At 40.2% G+C, this 19,259-nt stretch overlaps 1 protein-coding gene across 1 annotated transcript in view; it reads left to right on the top strand.

The window, feature by feature from the left end:
- The window catches only part of SPG7 (SPG7 matrix AAA peptidase subunit, paraplegin), an 898,665-nt gene that overhangs the window by 164,190 nt on the left and 715,216 nt on the right, over window positions 1-19,259 (top strand). The gene's annotated exons all lie outside the window — the stretch shown is intronic.

The raw sequence follows: 19,259 nt of genomic DNA, 5'->3' as shown, positions 1-19,259 counted from the left end.
GTGATGTTATCAGGTAGTTCATTCCAGATTTTGCCTTTGTAATTTGTTAAGAGGGAATCTCCTGCTTGCGTTTTGGCTGTATTGATTTTTATGCACTTTTTATTAGTGGAGCATAGGCTTCTGTTTGTGGCATATGGTTGGAAAAATGTTTGTAAAACAGGTGTTTTTCCGGGCTGATAGAGGATTTTGTGGGCCATGGTTAACTGAATGTAGTGTAGTAGTTGGGGAGCTCTAACCAGTTTAGTTGTCTGAGTGCATGGCAATGATGAGTTCTAGCTGGTAGGTTAGTGGCATATCTTGCTATTTTGTTATAGCAGGATTCGAGTTTTTGCACCTCTGATTTTTGTACATTAGTTAGTATGGGAGCTGCGTACAGCAGGGTTGAGATTAGGTGGGATTGGGCAATTGCAATCTTAGTATTTTTGGTAAAGTAATGTTTATTCCTATATAGTGTACCTAGTTTTTTATTAACTCTTTTTACAGTTTGGGAAATGCGATTGTCAAATTCAAGCTTACAGTCAATCTCAACTCCTACAAGTTTGGTATTGGGGGTTGGAGTTATAATAGTGTTATTTAGTGAGGTGATGGTAAATGTCTCGGAGGGTGAGGCTGCTTTGGTGGGATGGAAGATGATTAGTTAGGTTTTATTGGAGTTGAGTATTAGTTTAGCATTTGTGAGCCAGGACTCGACTACACAAAAGGAATCTTGTATTAGTTTGTGAAGCTAAGGAATTGAGGAGGTAGCACAGATTACTGTTGTGTTATCTGCATATTGGATGAGTGTAGACTGTGGGGCTGACAGGTGAAGGTTATTTGTAAATATGGAGAATAGTAGTGGTCCTAAGACTGAACCTTGTGGAACCCCTAGTGTTACTGGTAGAAGGGGAGAGAGGGTGTGCTGCCAAGAAACAGCTTGCTGGCATCCAGTAAGGTAGTCCTGGAACCAGTTAAGAGTAGACTTACAAAAGTTTAGGTCGGAGAGGACATTTACGAGTTTGGAATGAGAAACCATGTCAAAAGCTTTTGGCAGGTCAAGGAAGGTGGAGGATACATAGTTGTTTCTGTTCCTGTAATAGTTAACAGTGTTAGTAAAAGTTAGTAGGGCAGTAGATGTGCTGCGGTATTGGCGGAAGCCATGCTGAGTGTTAGGTAGAAGTTTGTTAGTATAGAGATATTGTGACTAGGATTTTAGACAGTGGTGATAATATTGTGATAGGGGGTAGTTACAGAAGTCAGTAGAAGAGCCACCTTTGTGAAGAGGGATAATGTATGAGGTTTTCCAAATGGGAGGGACTTGATGTTCAGCTATGGATCTATTGATTAGTATTGATATGGGATATGATAGTCCTTCTGCTGTTAGTTTAAGGTACTCGGCTGGTAAACTGTCTGCAGCTAGTTTAGTGGGTTTTAATTTCTTAACAATTTCCTAATTATATTGTTAGGTACAGGTTGCAAGATGCTGTGATGTTGGGAGAGGGAGTGGTGGTTGTATTAGTAGGGGGTGGTTGTTTGTTTGGCAGTGCTTAAATGGTTTCTTAAAGTATTTGTTAAATTGAGAGGCAATGCTGTCAGAAGTATTAGTAGTGGTAGGTGGGGGTATACTTATTTTACCTGGCAGTAGGATATTGTCTATTGCAGACCAGAACTTTTGTGGATGTCTATGGTGTTTAGTTTGGATTTCAGTATAGTAGTTAATTTTGTCATGTTTTATTTGTTTCTTTGCTTTACTTCTAGGTTCTTTGTAAGCCTGCAAGTTGGGCTGTGACCTTGCTTTATTCCATATTGCCCAGGCCTTATCTCTACATTTTATGAGAGTTAGGGTTTCCTTTCTTAGCCTTGGGGCATAGTTTGATTTGACGCAAATATATCTGCAGGGGGCATGTGAGTTTAGTATTGTAAGGAAGGTAGAATTGAAGTAGTCTATAGCTTCCTGTAGGGGAAGCTGTTTTAAAGGTGACCAGTTCCATTGTTTGAGTGTATCTATTAATTTGTTGGGGTTCAGGTGTTTTTTTGTTTCTTATTTGTGGTCTGCTTTGGTGTATATGTCCTTTTCCTAATGATATATGTTGGGAAGTGGTCACTGAGGCTATCTGGTAAACAGTCTGTATGGGAGTAGAAAGCAGGGTTGTTTGTTAGTATCCAGTCTAGGGTGAACTGTTTGTTAGAGGTCTTATTAAACCTCATGGGTGTCTGGATGAATTGATTAAAGCCATGCAAGTTGATGTTATTTTTGGGATGTGGGGGGTTGCAGTCTAAGTAATTGATGTTAAGGTCACCCATGATTATAGTTTCTTGTGGTAAGGATGTACTGCACCAATGTAATAAGTTTTCTAGCATCAGAATATTGTCCCCAGGTGGGATATAGATACCGATTATATATATTTGTTTGTTGGGATTAAGCTTTAGCTTGGCAAATATAATTTCAGCATTGTTTTAGATCCAAGGGTTTTTTATCTAGTGTTTCTACTGTTAGATTGTCTTTGAATAGTAGGGCTATGCCTCCACCTCTTTTATCTTTTCTGTCTCTAGCTCCAAATGACTAATTATCTCATGTTGATTGTCAGGAATAAAAGTACAGCACTCCTCATGGATTAAAGCACAGGTACCCCCTTTAGCCATGAGCATGAAATCAACAGCCATATAGTTTTGTAGGACCACAGCTCTCATGGCTGTCAGACCATCAGTTATAAGTTCTAGTGCTGAAAAAGTTGCATTGCTCAGGGTTTCAAGGAGTTTCAACAGTTTTCTCAGTTCCCAAATTGATTTTACCGCCCCATAAGAGGGTATCATGCTGGCCCAGGAAATGACATCGTCCCTGAGGTCCATATGTGCTAACCCCTTAGTGCTGGAATGGGCAAGATTGTGGCGGTAGATCCAGGATGTCTTGCTACACCATTCAATCTGTTTAATAATAACAATATCAAAGTATCAGTGCCTGTGACAACTGTGTTTAATTTTGATGAAATGTTTAAGAATCTAGAAAATGATTTGGTGCTGCTCAAACATCTACAATAGGATAATTTGTTTTTTGAGAACTGCTTAACCAATCAACAAATTCCAAAAGGACTAAGAATAATGAAACTGCCTATAGGAAATGATTTGCCAAACGATATGGTAGATAAGTGGCTCGAGATCAACCAAAGACCTGGGATGCAGTACATGGAAGTACTGCATGAGTATAATAACATTAAAGTAGAATTAATAACCAAAAAAGTAAAAAAAGAACTATGCCAGACTAAAAGAAAAGACCTCATCCAACAACTTAGGGAGTAAAATGTGTCTGATTCAAGACAATTTACTAAAACTAAATGACATCTTAAGCCAAAGAAAACTGAAAAAGTTTCACAGAGATCAAAAAGACTATGCAGGGGGAGTGGCCTCAGCATATGAGCTGAAACTGCAGAGTGAAGGAAGCAGTAACGAGATGATGGAAAACACTAATCAGAGCAGTGAAGCAGAAGCAAATTCTGTGAGAAGGTTGGAGAGACAATAGTAAATCCAGCAATCAGGCTGGGACTAGTGCTAGCGAAATAACAAGAAGTAATGAGAAACAAAGTTTAGCACCAATAAAAGCCTCAGAACAAATAGACCAAAAACAAAAGGGGCAAATGCTAATATTAATGCAGTTCAAACAAAAAAAAAACAGTAACACCACCCACTAATGATTGCCAACAAGTAGTAGAGGTGTATCAAAGAGTAAAGCAACATGAAAGCATTTGGGCCCAAGTAACAGCAAGTGGCAGAAATGGCAACTTTAAAAACTATAAAAAGCAACCAAAAATGGCTTTGCACCAAAAAATGGCTATGCACAGGCGAATCAGCACAAAAGGCATTGGAAGAAAACAAATCAAGCATGGAAGACATAGGTACTGTAAAAATCTTTCAAAGTACGAATTATCAAGAGATGATTGTTCAGTTTTAAGTAAAGGCTGGGAATTTGCTCCAGATCAGAGAGTAGACAAATTAACTGCAATAAATGAACTGAGAGACTATGTGAGGTGTTTGAACTTTGATATTATGTTTGAAAAACAGAATGATGTTAAAATGAAATTTTATAAGCCTAGTTGTTTTAACAAACCACTATGCAAAGAACTGGAAATGTTCCTAAATGTCTGTAAAGCACAAATAGTTGAAACATTAGACAAAAAGGCTGGGTTTAAGTATTATAATCTCACTAAAATTGAAAAAGAATGCTCTGATAAATTATGTAGAAATGAAGAAATACTGATATTTAAGGCAGACAAAGGGGGATCCCTCGTTGTATTGGATAGGGAAGAGCATGAGAGAAAAATGGGAGAAATGTTAACAGATGAAATTTTTTTTTAAGAAAGTTACAATTAAAGATGTAAAAAAGGTTTATGCCCTTATAGATTCCTATATAGAAGGGTGGTTCTATACAGGTATAATTGATTAAAAGACTAGAAGAAATCTGACTAATACCAATTCAAAAATAAGCAGAATCTCAGGCATTCCCAAGACCCATAAAAACCTGGAGGACCCCCCACTAAGGCCTATTGTTGCAAGTGCAAAAAGCAAAACAAAAGGCTTATCATTTTTTGTAGATATGCACCTGCAAAAGGTTGTGCCAAAAAATAGTACATATATAAAAGATAGCTTTGACTTCTTAAATAAAATTGAGAGAGAAGTAAAGGAAAGTGATTTGTTAGTCACCATGGATATAAATTCCCTTTATACTATGATCCCTAACATAGATGGTATGGAAACAGTAAGATTTGAACTCCTAAGATCAAGAACATTTTCAGTGGATATGATTAGTCTATTGATGGAGATGACTGACCTAGTGTTGAGTTATAACTATTTGGCATTGTATGAACAAATCTATGTCCAAATAAATAGGGTGGGCTATGGGAGCAGCTTTAGCTCCCAGTTATGCCAATATGTTTATGCAAGGGTGGGAAATGGTGAATATATCCAATAGTGAATTTAATAAATACACAGTAAAGATGTATCGATTTATTGATGATGTTTTTTAATATGGAGAGGTTCTATTGAAATATTAGAAGAGTTTCTAAAATACATAAATAATGTGTGTACCTATCTGAAATTTACTCACAGTTATGATAAGAATAGAATTAATTTTTTTGGACCTCACCATTTATAAAGAAAACAATGAACTACCATCTAAAATATATAAAAAGGAGTTTCAAAATAATATGTATTTACACTATTCAAGTCTTCACCCTAAGAAAACGAAACTAAACATAATCAAAGCTCAGTTAAAAAGAATAAATACTCTGACTAAGAATGATAGTGAATTTTTAGAAGCTAATAACTTTTGTAAAAGAATGGAGTATAGAGGTATCCAAAAAAAGAAATTGATAGTATGTTAGAGAAGGTCATACAGAAAAGATGGACTGTTAATGGTGACAACATACATAGAGAAAAATTTATTCATAGAACTGCTTTGGCAGTACAAAATAGTGTTGATTCCAAAGCAATATAAAGCATTATTAGTAGAAATTGGGGAATTTTCAAGGCTAATAATGAAATAATAAAGAAAATTGTCACAGGGCCTAAATTTGTTCAAAAAAAGCTAACAATTACAAAGATTTCTTTCAGAAGAAATTGAATAGAAATAAACCAGTCGAAAGTAGAAAAGGAATGTCGAAATGCTTTAATTATAATATGTGCAATTATTTGTATACGGATTCTAATAAAGTTAAAGTGGGCAATTATTTAGTTAGAATACCAGGGACTTTCTCATGCAAAAGCAAAAATGTGCTTTATTTAATAATGTGCATGGAATGCCAGGCATTTTATGTAGGGAGAATGACCAGGGAGCTCAATAGAAGAATCTATGAGCATAAGTATGCTATTGCCAGTGGTGATGACAAAAATGCCATGTGTAAACATTACAAAGAAAATAAATGCAAAGTAAATTTTAAATGTCTAGTGCTTGAGGCACTGAAAAGTTTTAATAACACTATCAATGTAGAAGAAGAGTTAAGATGGCTAGAATACTGTTGGCAAGTGAAGCTAAATGCATGTTTTTACCCTGGGCTCAATAATAGAGAGGAATTTGTCATGTATTTTAAAAGAAAAGGGTTAAAACACTGATTTTATATTACTTTTATTGTTATGAGTCTTAGACTTATTATACCATGTGATATGACGTTTTAACTGTGGATTGGATAGTGCTTTTAATCTAAAAGTAATTAGAGCATTTAATGAGTGTAATTAGTGATGAATTTCAGTATGAAGTCTCTAAGTTGTGAAGGAGATGAAAGCACTAACTGAAGTTGTGTGTTTTTCTAATAAAGTGTGTTGATGAACCAACAGATACTGCTTTTTATTTTATACTGTTTTTCTGACAGTTATTGGCATGGTTTTGATGCTTTTTGAGAAGTAATGTATATACATGTCATATAGCTGGGACTAAATAACCCAGAAAACAGCTGCCAGACCAATTCTCAGGTAGCCATTTATATGCTTTCTTTCTGCAGATGAAGTACCAGCCATCATTTAAAATTACCTTTGAGGCATTTTCCGAAGCTTTATTGTTAAAAACAGTGTGAAAAAATACATTGAACCCCAGGTCATCCTGCATTTGAGTGTATTATGGAGATTATGTCTCTGCATGTCGTCTTCAAAAATCCATTCCTGCTGATGAGGTAGATTATGCATGTTATTTAGTCACTTTGATGTCACTTTCTTTCTGGTTGTACCCTGTGGGCACATTCTCCAGTCAGAAAAAGATGCTTCTCTGACCCTTGATTGATTTGCAATGGAAAATAGAAGGATGGCATGGCAGACTCTTATGACAGAAGTGTCACAGCTACTCTACCCCACTTTTTTGGATCCATTCTGCTTGAGGCACAAAATGCCATGCTGGTGAAAGGCCAACGAAAGAGACACAGTCTTGTTAGGATGGGACAACAATTCCTCAGTAAGATTGGTTAAAATAGGCTCATACATAGAAGTGTTGAGGGGAAAGCTAGTGAATAGGATGCCATCATGAGCAGTAGGAATCACAGTGCAAACCAAACAATTACTGCTATTGAAGGAGGAGGTATACATCAACTTGAAGGCATGATATGTGTTAAAGTTCAGGTGCCAACTAGTAGCTCGTTGGTGGACATGAAGGTGTGGGGTGGTCACAAGACTGGTGAGAGCAGCTGAAAAAAGGAATGGCCACAACAGTAAAAGTACTAGTACCAAAAGTGTGCTGCAGATACATGTACAGTGTTTCTGAGGGAATGGAGTGGCCCACAAGGAAGGCTGAGATTGCAGTTGTACAGCTGTACCGAAGGGATGAAGAGTCTTGAGGGAAGAGTCCGCCAGGAGATGCATGGTAGTGGGGGAGGCTGTAGTCATGGCTAGAAGAATAAAAAAAAGTTTACGGCTTTAAGAGGGTGGCTTTGTGTGGCTTCAGGTGCAACAGGTTCCAGAATCTCCTGTGGTGAAGAGAAAGAAAGTGGTTGTTGATCTTCTGAAGGCATGATTTTCTTGACTTGTGAAATGTGTATCCAGGTAGATAATCCTTGTAGTCGAACAGTAGAGGAGGTGGTGAGCAAAACCAGGTAGGGCCCCTTCCAATGGGGCTGTAAGGCTTTTTTCCAAGTGAAGGATTTAACATACACCCAGTTGCCTGGTCGAAGGTGATTCGCCAGGTCAAGTTTGGGTAGAGTTTGAGCTTGGATGACCTGACGGTGGTGATGCTGTAAAACAGAAACAAGAGATTTGCAGCAGGACAACAAATTAGCATCATGTAACTGATGATCAGAAAAAGGAGGTGGCGGGGTGAGGGGCATGCAAATAGCTCAACCCATAATAATTTCATGTGGAGAAAGGCCCTTGGAATGATGAGTTTAGCCTTGCATGGAGAATAATACCAAAGGTAGTGCTTGTACCCAGGTGAGGCCAGCTTCTCCAGTAGGTTAGATAGGCCTACCTTGATGGTTTAATTTGCTCTTTCAATCGTGCCAGAGGCTTGAGGTCTATAAGGGCAATAAAACTTCAATACAATACCTAGCATTTTGCAAATTGCTTGTGTCAACTGTGAGGTAAAGTGCATGCCTCTGTCAGAATAAATATGGCATGGTACCCCAAAACAGGGAATAAATTCAGTGCATAGCTTCTCAGCAACAGGAATAGCATCATTCTTGGCACATGGATAGGCCTCAACCCAGCCAGAGAAAACATCGATTATAGTAAGAACATATTTGAAACGTGCAGAGGGAGGTAGTCCAATGAAATCCCATTGTAGGGCATAAAAGGGACATAACAGTTTTGGTAGAGGCTGGGATGGCACCTGAGTGCCTTTTGAAAGGTTGAACTGTAAACAGATTGAACAATTTGACACAAAATGGCATACAGATTCTGAAAGACCAGGTTAATACCAATCGCATTGTATCAGTTTAATTAGTGAGTTTTGGCCCAAATGGACAGGAAGATGATAGGCGCAGATCAATTGGTGTATAAAGGCTTTAGGTGCTACAGGTTGCCCATCTGGATGTCTCCAGATGGGGTTTTTGCCACGTTTACAATTTGCATGTATCCGCTGAGTCACCTCGGAATCTGATGTATTGTTCTGTAAATTCAATAAACACTGATTTGAAAAAGTAGGCGTTTCATCTCCTGTTGAAATACACACAGCTGCATTGTTTGTCCCTGAACAGAGGTGGAAAGAGCAGCTTGTTTCGCAACCCAGTCTGCCATAGTGTTTCCCTTACTTTCAAAAGAGTCATACTGGTGAACTGCAAGTTTAATAACAGCAATTTGTTTTGGTAACAAAAGACGTTGTAACAACATGTCGACATAAAATGCATTCTTGATAATAGTACCACTAGATGTACGGAATCTCTGTTCTGTCCATAAAATACCAAAGTCATGTACTACACCATGCGCATAGCGGGAGTCAGTGTGTGTGTACACATATATATATATATATATATATATATATACATATATATATATATATATATATATATACATATATATATATATATATATATATATATATATATATATATATATATATATATATATATATATATATATATATATATATATATATATATATATATATATATATACATATATACATATATATATATATATATATATATATATATATATTGATTGTTTTGTTCTTGGCCAATTGACAGGCAGTTGAGAGTGCTACTAATTCAGCTACTTGAGCTGATGAACCAGGTGGTAAGGTTCTAGTTGACAATACAGAGTTTTGTGAGCAGACTGCCCAAGCAGCTGATAGCTGTCTATTTTGATTGCCCTGGCAAGATCCATCAACAAAAGGTACTAGATATGGATTTTTAAAGGGACATCCTGGAAGTCTAGCCGAGGAGGAAGAGAAGAGTTAACAACAATGAGACAGTCGTGGGGCTCATCCAGTTGGGGATTAATGATGCTAGATTAAATGCTAGGCATCTGACAATTTGGAGGGTAGGGTTAGCAAGTAAATTCAATTTGTATTTTGTCAGTTTGGAGGGAGATAAATATTGTGTTTTTGTTTTTAAGAGTAAGGTGTGAACTGCATGAGCTAAAAAGGGGTTGTGTCCTAAGGTAATAGAGGCTGCAAGGTTCATTAGGATGGCTGCAGCTGCGACTGCCCTCAGGCATGCGGATAATCCAGAAGCTACCATATCCAATTGGGTGCTAAAATATGCTATCGGTCGGTACCCCCCAGTGCATTGTTGGGCTAAAAGACCCAATGCCACCTTATTTCATTCACTACAAAAATGAATAAACAGTTTCGAATAATCTGGCAGGCCTAGAGCAGGAGGTTTGGATAACTGTACCTTGAGCTGTAGGAAAGCGTTCTCATGTTACCCTGACCAGGGTAGGGGCTTGGGAGTATCCTTCTTCAATAAAGCAAGTAAGGACTGAGTAATTTCTGAGAAATTAGGGACCCACTGGCAGCAGTAACCAGCCAGTCCCAGAAACCCTTGGAGTTGGCACTGGGTAGTAGGATGGGTGCATTTTGGATGGCCGTTATGTGAGAAGGTAAGACTCTCCGAGCACCGTGCAAGATCAGATGACCCAAGTATTTCACTTCGGGATGGCAAAACTGCAGTTTGGATATGTTCACTTTAAAACCTTGAAGAGCCAAATACTGCAAAATGGCAAGGGTGTCTCTTTGACACGCTTGCGGAGTAGTAGAGGCAATGAGAATGTCATTGACATACTGCACTAGCGCTGTTTCAGCAGGAAGAGCAAGAGCATCCAACTGTCGCTTCATTTCTCTGGAAAAAAGAGTAGGTGATTCCACATATCCCTGGGGAAGTCTAGTCCACATATATTGCTGCCCCTAGTATGTGAACGCAAAAAGATATTGGCTATCCAAATGAATTAGAATAGAGAAAAATGCAGAAGAAATGTCTATCACAGAAAATGTGGTGGCAGACGGAGGGATGCAGCTCAAGACAGTAGCAGGATTGGGCACTATAGGGAAGGCAGGTAGAACAGCCCTGTTAACGGCTCTGAGGTCTTGAACAAACTGATACGTTTCCCTGCCTGGCTTCTTGACTGGCAGAATAGGAGTATTGCATGGGCTAATGGTAGAAACTATAATGCCCTGTTCCAATAATGATTGGATTACAGGAGTGATTCCTGCTTCTGCCTGAGTGGAAAGAGTACTGAGGCACCTTGGGCAATGCTGCACCTGACCTCAGGGTGATTTTAACTGGATCCGTTTGATGCAAGAGGCCCATGTCATTGTCATGGGCAGTCCATAGTGATGCAGGAAGAGCGTCTAGTGAAGGGTGGGAAGGAGCAGGTTGTTCTTGACATGGTGTAAGCACCGCTTGCAAATAGCTGGAATTGGCCAAGGTACACATTCCCAACATGACATGGTCTTGTTCTTCCGGTGGAATTTACAGAAAGATTCCTGTTTCGGTGCAATAAATTATGCACCCTAGTTTGCATAACAGATCATGGCCAAGTAGGTTCAATGGTGCTGACATGCCAACTAAAAAGGCATGATGTTCTGCTAAAGGACCTAGGCTTACTGGTACCTGAACTATTTCAGGGTAGCTTATGGGGACCCCAGAAACTCACATGCCTTTAGTGGTGCTGCCAGAGAATGGAAGATTTTTGGCAGCTTTCAATTTAAACAAAGACTTGGTGGCCCCTGTATCTACTAAGAAAGAGATAGGATTATTTGTCATGGTTAAAGTTACAAATGGACCTTGCTGGTCAATTGGAACAAATGGAAAAAGTTGCTGCATCTGTTCAGGGGAGCCCTATAGTGATTGTTGAGCATCAGACCACATGGGAGGAGTCCAGGTGGAGTCCCAAGGCTGATTCTGGCCTGACTGAGACTGTTCCCCTTGTCTGAAGGGATTGTCTGGTGAAAATTCCTGAGAGAGGGGTGGTGGTTACAGTGCTAGATATGGACAACTGTCCCTCCAATGATCAGCCTGTCCACAGTTGAAACAGAGGTTACTATTTCCACCACCATCCCCCATTTGTCTCTGAGGTTGTTGTCGGAAGCCATTATTTGCAGGGGGTCGCTGAGAGGGACCTTGCACTCAAAATCCTGGTCCAGTAAGGCCTCATCTTCCCAAGCAATTTCTCCCTCCTCAGCCCCGCTACCCAAAGGAAGACAACATATGTAACTGGGCCTGAAGAAGTTGATTCTGTATGTCCTTTTTTTTTTCCTTTACTATAAGATCAGACAGATACTGCACCTGGGCAACTAGCTCATGCAAGCCTAGGCTGGGCCAATTCAAATACACCTTCTTCAATTGATCTCGAACTGGGGGTAGGAGACTGTCTACAAAGGTAGTGGACAGCCCACTGGCTGTGGGACCTTCTGTCAGCTTGGGATACCCTGAGTAGGCTTCAAAACCGTCAGTAAGGCATGACAGATAGGAGTCCACTGGTTCATCTTCCTGTTGCTGAATGGCCTTAATCTTAAACCAGTTGGAAAGAGGGGGACAGATAACCATAATGGCGTCTAGTATGCGGCTTCTGACCGACTCAAAGCCATCATTTCCCATGGTTCCATGCTGCAGAATGGGATTTGGGACATTTGCAGCGTCCCATATTCATTTCAAAAGGTCAGTTGGAACAGCGTATTGCAACATCGCCCTTACTTCTTCAATAGTGGGGGTTTGAAGACTAACATGACCAACCAAAATTTGTTGGAATTTTGCTGAGTTAGACCGTATGGGTGGAAGCGACTTTACAATCACTTGAAAATCTACTGCCAACCACGTCCCGGTAACAGTTATGGTAGAAGGGTCAGTTTCATCTCTACCATGTGCAAGGTTTGGGACTTCTCTTAAGGGAAAATACTCTTTTTCATCATCCTCTCGGACGAAGATGAGGAGGAGGAGTCCTGATCAGAATCAGGATTGAACCTATCTGGTCTTAAATATCCTTTTCCAGTATCAATGAGAATTGGGAAGTGCCCTAACGGCTTCCACACATTTTGAACCCTGCTTTTTGTTGCCCTTAAAAAAATGTAAAAATATTAAATTTGGATCTCTAGATCTAGTGTGTATCATGGGGCCAGTATAAGGTGTGGATTCATCTCTAAGCTGAAGTCTAGGGTCGAGTTGGTCTGTGCTATGACTAGCCGCACCACCAGAGGTGGATGTAACTTGGGAATTACTTACTGTAGGTGTTAACTAATCTGTACCTTGCAACTGTGGTTGCTGAACAGTATCATTGGTGGGTTGCCAGACAGGCTGGAGTATGGCAGGTTGTTACTGTTGAGCTGGTGGCTCATCCACCTGCACCTGGCCCACTATTTCATAAGCAGGTGGCGCAGTCGGTTGGGGTGGAGTAAAAACATATTCTTCCTCGGAGGATTCAGTTGAGCCTATATTTAACTGACTTAAGCCCACTACGTGGTACAGCCCTTTGTATGGCGGGGTCTCTATGGGTTTTTCTCCTACTATTCCCATCTTACATGCTGTATGATTCAATGCCTTCAACTGCCCTTTTAATTTGTCGATTAACTTTTAAGCTTCTGACTATGGAGTCTTTTTCCCTATCTTTTGATTCTGCTTGCCAATCATTAAAAGCTGCCTAACATCCCAGCAGTAATCTTTTCCCTTTTTCTTTCAGTTTCTTCTGTAAGTTAGCCAGTACGTCTTTGTCAAAACTGCCATTAGCTGGGAAGCATAATTTCCCATCATTCTTGGTGAGAGTAACCCAATGATTCAAATACAAACAGCTTTCTCATGAAACTTTGCAAAATATGTAGCTGGCCGGAGTTCCTCTTTCTGGCTGTAATTCTTTACCCACACTCAATCCCATGTTAAAAGAAAAACCTCTGTTTATTCCTCGTTTTTTTTTTTTTTTTTTTATTGACACCGAACTACAGTTGGTAACCCACACTCGCACTTATGTCGCCAGAAGATTATCATTTGACCCCTACTCATTCAGTAATGAATCATGCCACTTACCTTTTTGAAAGTTCCATGAAAGTGAGAAAAAAAAAAGGAAGACTTATAATGTAAATCAGGCACTTGCAAATGGCTGAGGTCTCAAAAGACAGAAAACCATCTGTGGGCCCATTAATGAGACGTCAGCCGTCTGCTCGAGCTCATCCCCGGAGTTCTGATCTGAACTGTTAAGAAATATCAACTGATAATACAGTTACTACTCAAATAGTTAATCACAAATTAAAGATCACTCAGCACAAGTTCTCTCTTTCGTAGACACTTTTATTAACACACCTGTGGGAGACCCAAAATCAATACAGGGAGTCTCCCCGAACAAAAGAAACTGTGAGCTTATATACACTAGGTGCATCAATAGACAATAAAGGATTTGCATATGCAAATTAGGTAATTCCCCGTAAGCATTAAGACACACCTGAATACTTATTGCTAGGTAGAAAGAGAAAATCTGTCATAAGTCCATATAAGGACTTGTTTCCTTGACTACATAACTTTTTGTTCACAGTGCTTACTTACTCCATCCAGTCAATCATGTACTCTTAACCTTTAATGCACCTGCTTTTGACCTTTTAGGTTTTACAATTCTCACTAATTTTAAATTGCAGCTTTTACAAGGGAAGGGGGCAATACAACTTTGGTCCTGTAATGTTCTGTATTGCTTGCTTCTCTAAAGTGTCTCAACTTCTTTGCTCAAGAATCAGGGGGAAACCTGTTGGTGAAAAGACTCAAAATTCTCTTCAAAAGTTGAACAGCAGTCTTTCCATCAGTGTGCCTGTTCTGAACAAGAAGAAGGAAACTTAATGTATGGCATTGTTGACTGACTTTAATCCTTAGTGATTTATTAGTACATCTCTCAACTGTCCTGATTTTTGCCTCATAGTTTTGGTCTGTTCTGCAAAAAATGTGTGGTTTTCTGGCAAATCACTAAGGATTGAAGTCACAAAATAATGACATACTGTTTTAGACTTCATATCCTTCAGAAAATGTATGCTAATACAAATCCTGTTATTCTAACAACTTTCAAAGTTTATAAGAGCAGCATTTAAAATCTGTCTTTATTTTGGGTCTTTGCCCCCCCCCCCCATTATTTTAGACTTTGTCCAGATTTCTTGCACCAAGAAGTTGAGTTATGTCAATTAGCAGTAAATCAGACATTTTGCTATTTGATGGACAAAAATATGAGGCAAAATCAAGGTCTTATAAAGTCAGACACAGTTGTGAGGTATGCTTATTGCCAAAATATGTTCCTTTAGATCCCAGCTTTTATTAGGGATGGAGCAAAACTGCTAGGCAAAAACTGGGGACAGTTGAGCTGGTTTGAATACTAATTGTAAGGTAGTTATTGGTCAGCATAAATTTACTTTCTTGTATAATTTAATTTTCATCATGTTAAATAAAATGTTCACAGCTTGTTTGTTTTCCACTTGCTTAGTATCATATGTTGATTGTAACAAGTGATGAATTTGTCTGTCTACCGCATTTTATTTATCTGCTGTGGGAGATGCAAAATAACTGGACCTGTCATGGTACAAAAGGCAAGGCACAGATTTCCCCTCTAGATTCTGAAATAAACTGAAGATGAGGGTCTTTAAGTCTGTGGTCTGTTTAATTAAGAACCTCTGGGTTTTTTTTTTTTTTTTCTAATTGTTTAATATGTCTAGTGAAATCAGAGGCAGATCCAGCACTAGGAGACCTAGGCAGTCATATATGGCCTGCTGGCTGGGAGGGGGCATGCTGGCCAGGGGGCTGCCACAACATTTACTTTTTTAATAAAAAAAAATACAAGTGTTCTTTAAAGGCATTGTTTAAGACTTCTGTCTATGTTTGTGCATCCCTACATGAGTCGACACACACACACCTGTTGCATGTTTGCTTTTTTTCCACATTCCATGCATGAAATTTAAGTAAAAGATATTCCTGCTACTTGCTTCTTCTTTTCTACCTGCAAGCCCCGGGATTCATGAAGCTCGGCGCAAGGCCGGCGTAAGGTCTGCGCCAGCGGTGCAGTGAATAGCCGGCGCAGTAGCGCCATATGCATATTAATGAGAGTGCACCGCAACCACAGACACGTGCGTAGTGTACGTGAGCGAGCCCAGGTAGGATGCGTCTGGAGGCATGTCTAAGCCGGCATGAGGTGAGCAACCTAATGTGCTGACAGCCACGGTCCGCCCATAATAGTAATGGCAGCAGCCAGGTCCCGTGCAGAATGAAACGCACGTAGAGTATGCAACATAGTACCCGTCCCAAATAAACGGAGAAGCAAATACAAGCCACGAAGGCTTAAGTGTACCCGTCCAAGGAGCAAAGGATATGCATAAGACCGCGTTTGTCCCGCAATGCACCGTCAGTGGTTACACTCAGAGAAGGTGTACAGCAGCATGTCAGCGCGCCGCACCGACATAGGAGCAGCGACTAAGGTCACCACCTGTCCCACTCTGGGTGGGGCAGTCTCTATGGGCAGTTGTGTCCCGAAAAACGTATTAAAATGGCAAATGTGCTAAGATTGTAGGACATAATGATATCCCGTATTTAATGTAATGGTAGCATGAATTGGTTATTTCTGTAACTGAAATACCTAAATGTCACAAGAAACAGAATAAGCAAGCAAACTGCCACAACAATAAGCTTTTATTTAGGCAAACAAGTGAAGTTCTATGCTATATAGTGACCGTGTGTATGTGTCGGCCTGTAAAGTCAGATGTGAGTCCCGGAAATATCCCAGCTTGGAAAATGGAAAAGGTGGCAACCCCAGTAGCAACATGGGCATGGTCACCAGGGTTACCAGCTGTCCCAATGTGCCATGGACAGTCCCTGATTGGACAGTTGTGTCCCTGCAACAATCGGAAAAATGGAAAATGACCACAGATCCCCTGCCAAAAATATTCCCGCAATATACATGTAATAGTAGTATAAAACATATACATTTGTATATGAAACACATACATGGCATAAGAAAATGAATAAGGAACCTAAATGCTTACAGAATAAGCTTATAGTATGGCAAACAAGTGAAGTTCTGTCAACTGTACTTGCCGTGGGTATGTGTAGTCCTGCAAATTCCGAAGTTTCCACATAACATGCCCCACTATGGGCATTGGAAAAGGTGCCAACCATAATGGTCACAAGCAGTAGTGAGAGTACATAGCCGGGTAGCTGTGTTGACATAACAACAGTAAGGAATCAAGATACCTTAAACACAGGCAAACATGTGCATAGCAACATATCCCACACCCAGCAACGTCTCTGTCGCATATACTGGATGGCGTATGTTGAAGTGTAATATCCAGAAGCAGAACCCATGCATTCAGATGTAATACACAATAGCCTCATTGTACATGTCAGTCCCACCCATGTACACCTGTGCACCCTAACCTGCTAGCATCCGTGTGCAGCTATACACCCACACACAATGTGCATACCTGAAATGTGGTAAGATGTTTGTGTTAGGCAATGCCACGCAGGCAAATACGTACCCCACATGTCACCAACCCACCTCAGGTACAGATATGTAAATGGCTGCATGTGAATGTGTCTGCAGAATGTGTACATCCCGCATGTGGTATGTACCCGTCGAAACCATATAGGTTTGCATACGACATGGTGCACATAACTGTACACATGTGGACAAGTCGGGTTGTTGAACCACCGCATTGATGATTAGCTATGCAGTGAAGTCGATCACATATAGCGGAACACGTGCCTACCAAACAGGACGTCCTAACAGGGTGCTACAGGCAAAGAAGGGGAAGGTGGGACATCACATGTGGAGAGTAGCGTTGCCGGATGGCCAAATACACACGGTCAAAGTAAAGGACGGAACAACATGCATATGGCCGGATGGATGTTGTTCGAAAAATATATATAGAAACACATATGAAGTGCCAGTTTAGACTCGAAATACTATATAATGCATTGAATTGTACCATACAATATGGCAGTAGAACTAAGCCTGCATGTAATTGGTGAAGCTAAGCTGTAGTGTGATGGAATTCTGATCCTGGCAGTAACCAGTACAGCAGGCTTATGTCTGTCAGCATTAATTATCTGCTGGGTTACAGAACAATAAATGTATGTACATGCATAACATCACCCCTTCCCCTGAGGAGGATGGCCTTGTGAGCTCTATCGAAGATAACAGTACAACTCCTTACCAGAGAGACAAAGCAACGTATTAAGAAATTAACTGACTACAGTATCGGAACAGTCTAGGGTCCTTGAAACAGCTACAATCACAGAAGGACACTGTAATTGACAAGGTGCCTTGCAAGGCTGTGTTATTCTCATGGGAAAACATTTTAAAAGCACGACCCCAGCACCCACGTATGTATAGACTATTGTGGACCATAGTGATGGAAATGCCCTGTGACCGACCACGACAGTAAGGTGGGCAAAAGCTGATTGTAAACACTATATAAAGAAACTGCTTACTGTATAGAGTCAGACAAAACTCTCATACTTGGACTGTATATTATTTAGCCTGCCTGTGTACACTACTAAAACTTTCTGAACCCGAGCCTCCTGTGTTATTGACTGTCACTTAGAAAAGCCTACTGATAACTACAGTCTGGTTTTAACAACTTATTTGACATTGTGATCCTTGTAATCCGAATTCCTTGGTAAGCTACAGGTCAGAGTGCATGGCTGGTTAGACATCTACGCAGGAGAATTTGCCTAAATGGTTCTTCTTGAATGAAAAGACCTCCGACTGAATTGTTGTGTGTAAAGAGGCTGTTTACTGTCTGATCTGTGGCTGAAAAGCGGAAAACTGGATCCCAAGAAGAAATCGTGCAGCCTTAAACAGGAGGCTCAGGTAAGGAGTGTTTGCCTCTTTGTCTCTATTGTAGATCAGGGACCAGACTACATTGTGTTTCTGTTAACAGTTGTGATAGCGGGTCGAAGACCTATCCAAATACTGTTAAATCTGAACATAGGTCAGGGGAACACACAGCAGAGTAAATAGTCATTGTAGACACTACAGTGGATACAGGGAAGGAGACACCACGTGGTATGAGAGAAGGGTACGTAGCAGTCGTGTAGAGGATATGGGAGATTATTGAAGAAACAGATCATGTGATCCGCGTTGGACGGGTGACGTGAAGTATATGCAATCGCAGAGAGCACATAATGTGAGTTATCCAGCAAAATGGGGTAATAAATATGACATTGATGGCATATTACACAAAATATCGTTACTGAAACATTGTAATCCCTGAAAATGTGATGCACATGTTCTAGGGTAAACACCTGTTCCACCCTGAGAGGGACAGTCCCTCTTTGGCCAGTTGTGTCCTGCAAACAAACCGAACAAATGGCAAATGTCCTGATATCTCAGGACAAACATTTCCCAGATATCTTTCAAAATGGTAGCATAAAACAGTAATTTTGTATCTGGAACAACAAAATATCATAATAAACAGAATAAGCAACTGTAATGCTACAACAATTGGTCGCTCTCCTGGCAAAAAGTGAAATCCTGTCCTATGTACTGGCCGTGGGTATGCTTTTTCCTGGAAAATTACACGTTCCGAACACTAATGTCCCACATTGTGCATTTGAAAAGGTGGCAGCCCTAAGATGTGCAGGCGACAAAACAGCGACAATTGGGTATCCGTCATGCACATAGGTGGATTGAGGTAGTGAACCGAAGGGAAAAGAACACTACAAATGGCAAAGCATCATACGTACACAGAGAAGATCATAATACAGTAGTACCAATAGCCCCCCCCCCACAACCCCCTACCACCTCCGATACCACATCCAGGATATGAAGCGGGAGGGCAGGCTAGTCCCCACACGTTATCCTGTGGCAACAGAGGTATCACAACGACCAAATGTAACAGAAGCTATTGAAACCACATCCCGAAC

This window comes from Protopterus annectens, chromosome 8.part1 (assembly GCF_019279795.1).
Source record: "Protopterus annectens isolate FY-2018-M chromosome 8.part1, PAN1.0, whole genome shotgun sequence".
NCBI lineage: Eukaryota > Metazoa > Chordata > Ceratodontiformes > Protopteridae > Protopterus > Protopterus annectens.
This window is presented reverse-complemented; position numbering and strand designations above follow the sequence as displayed.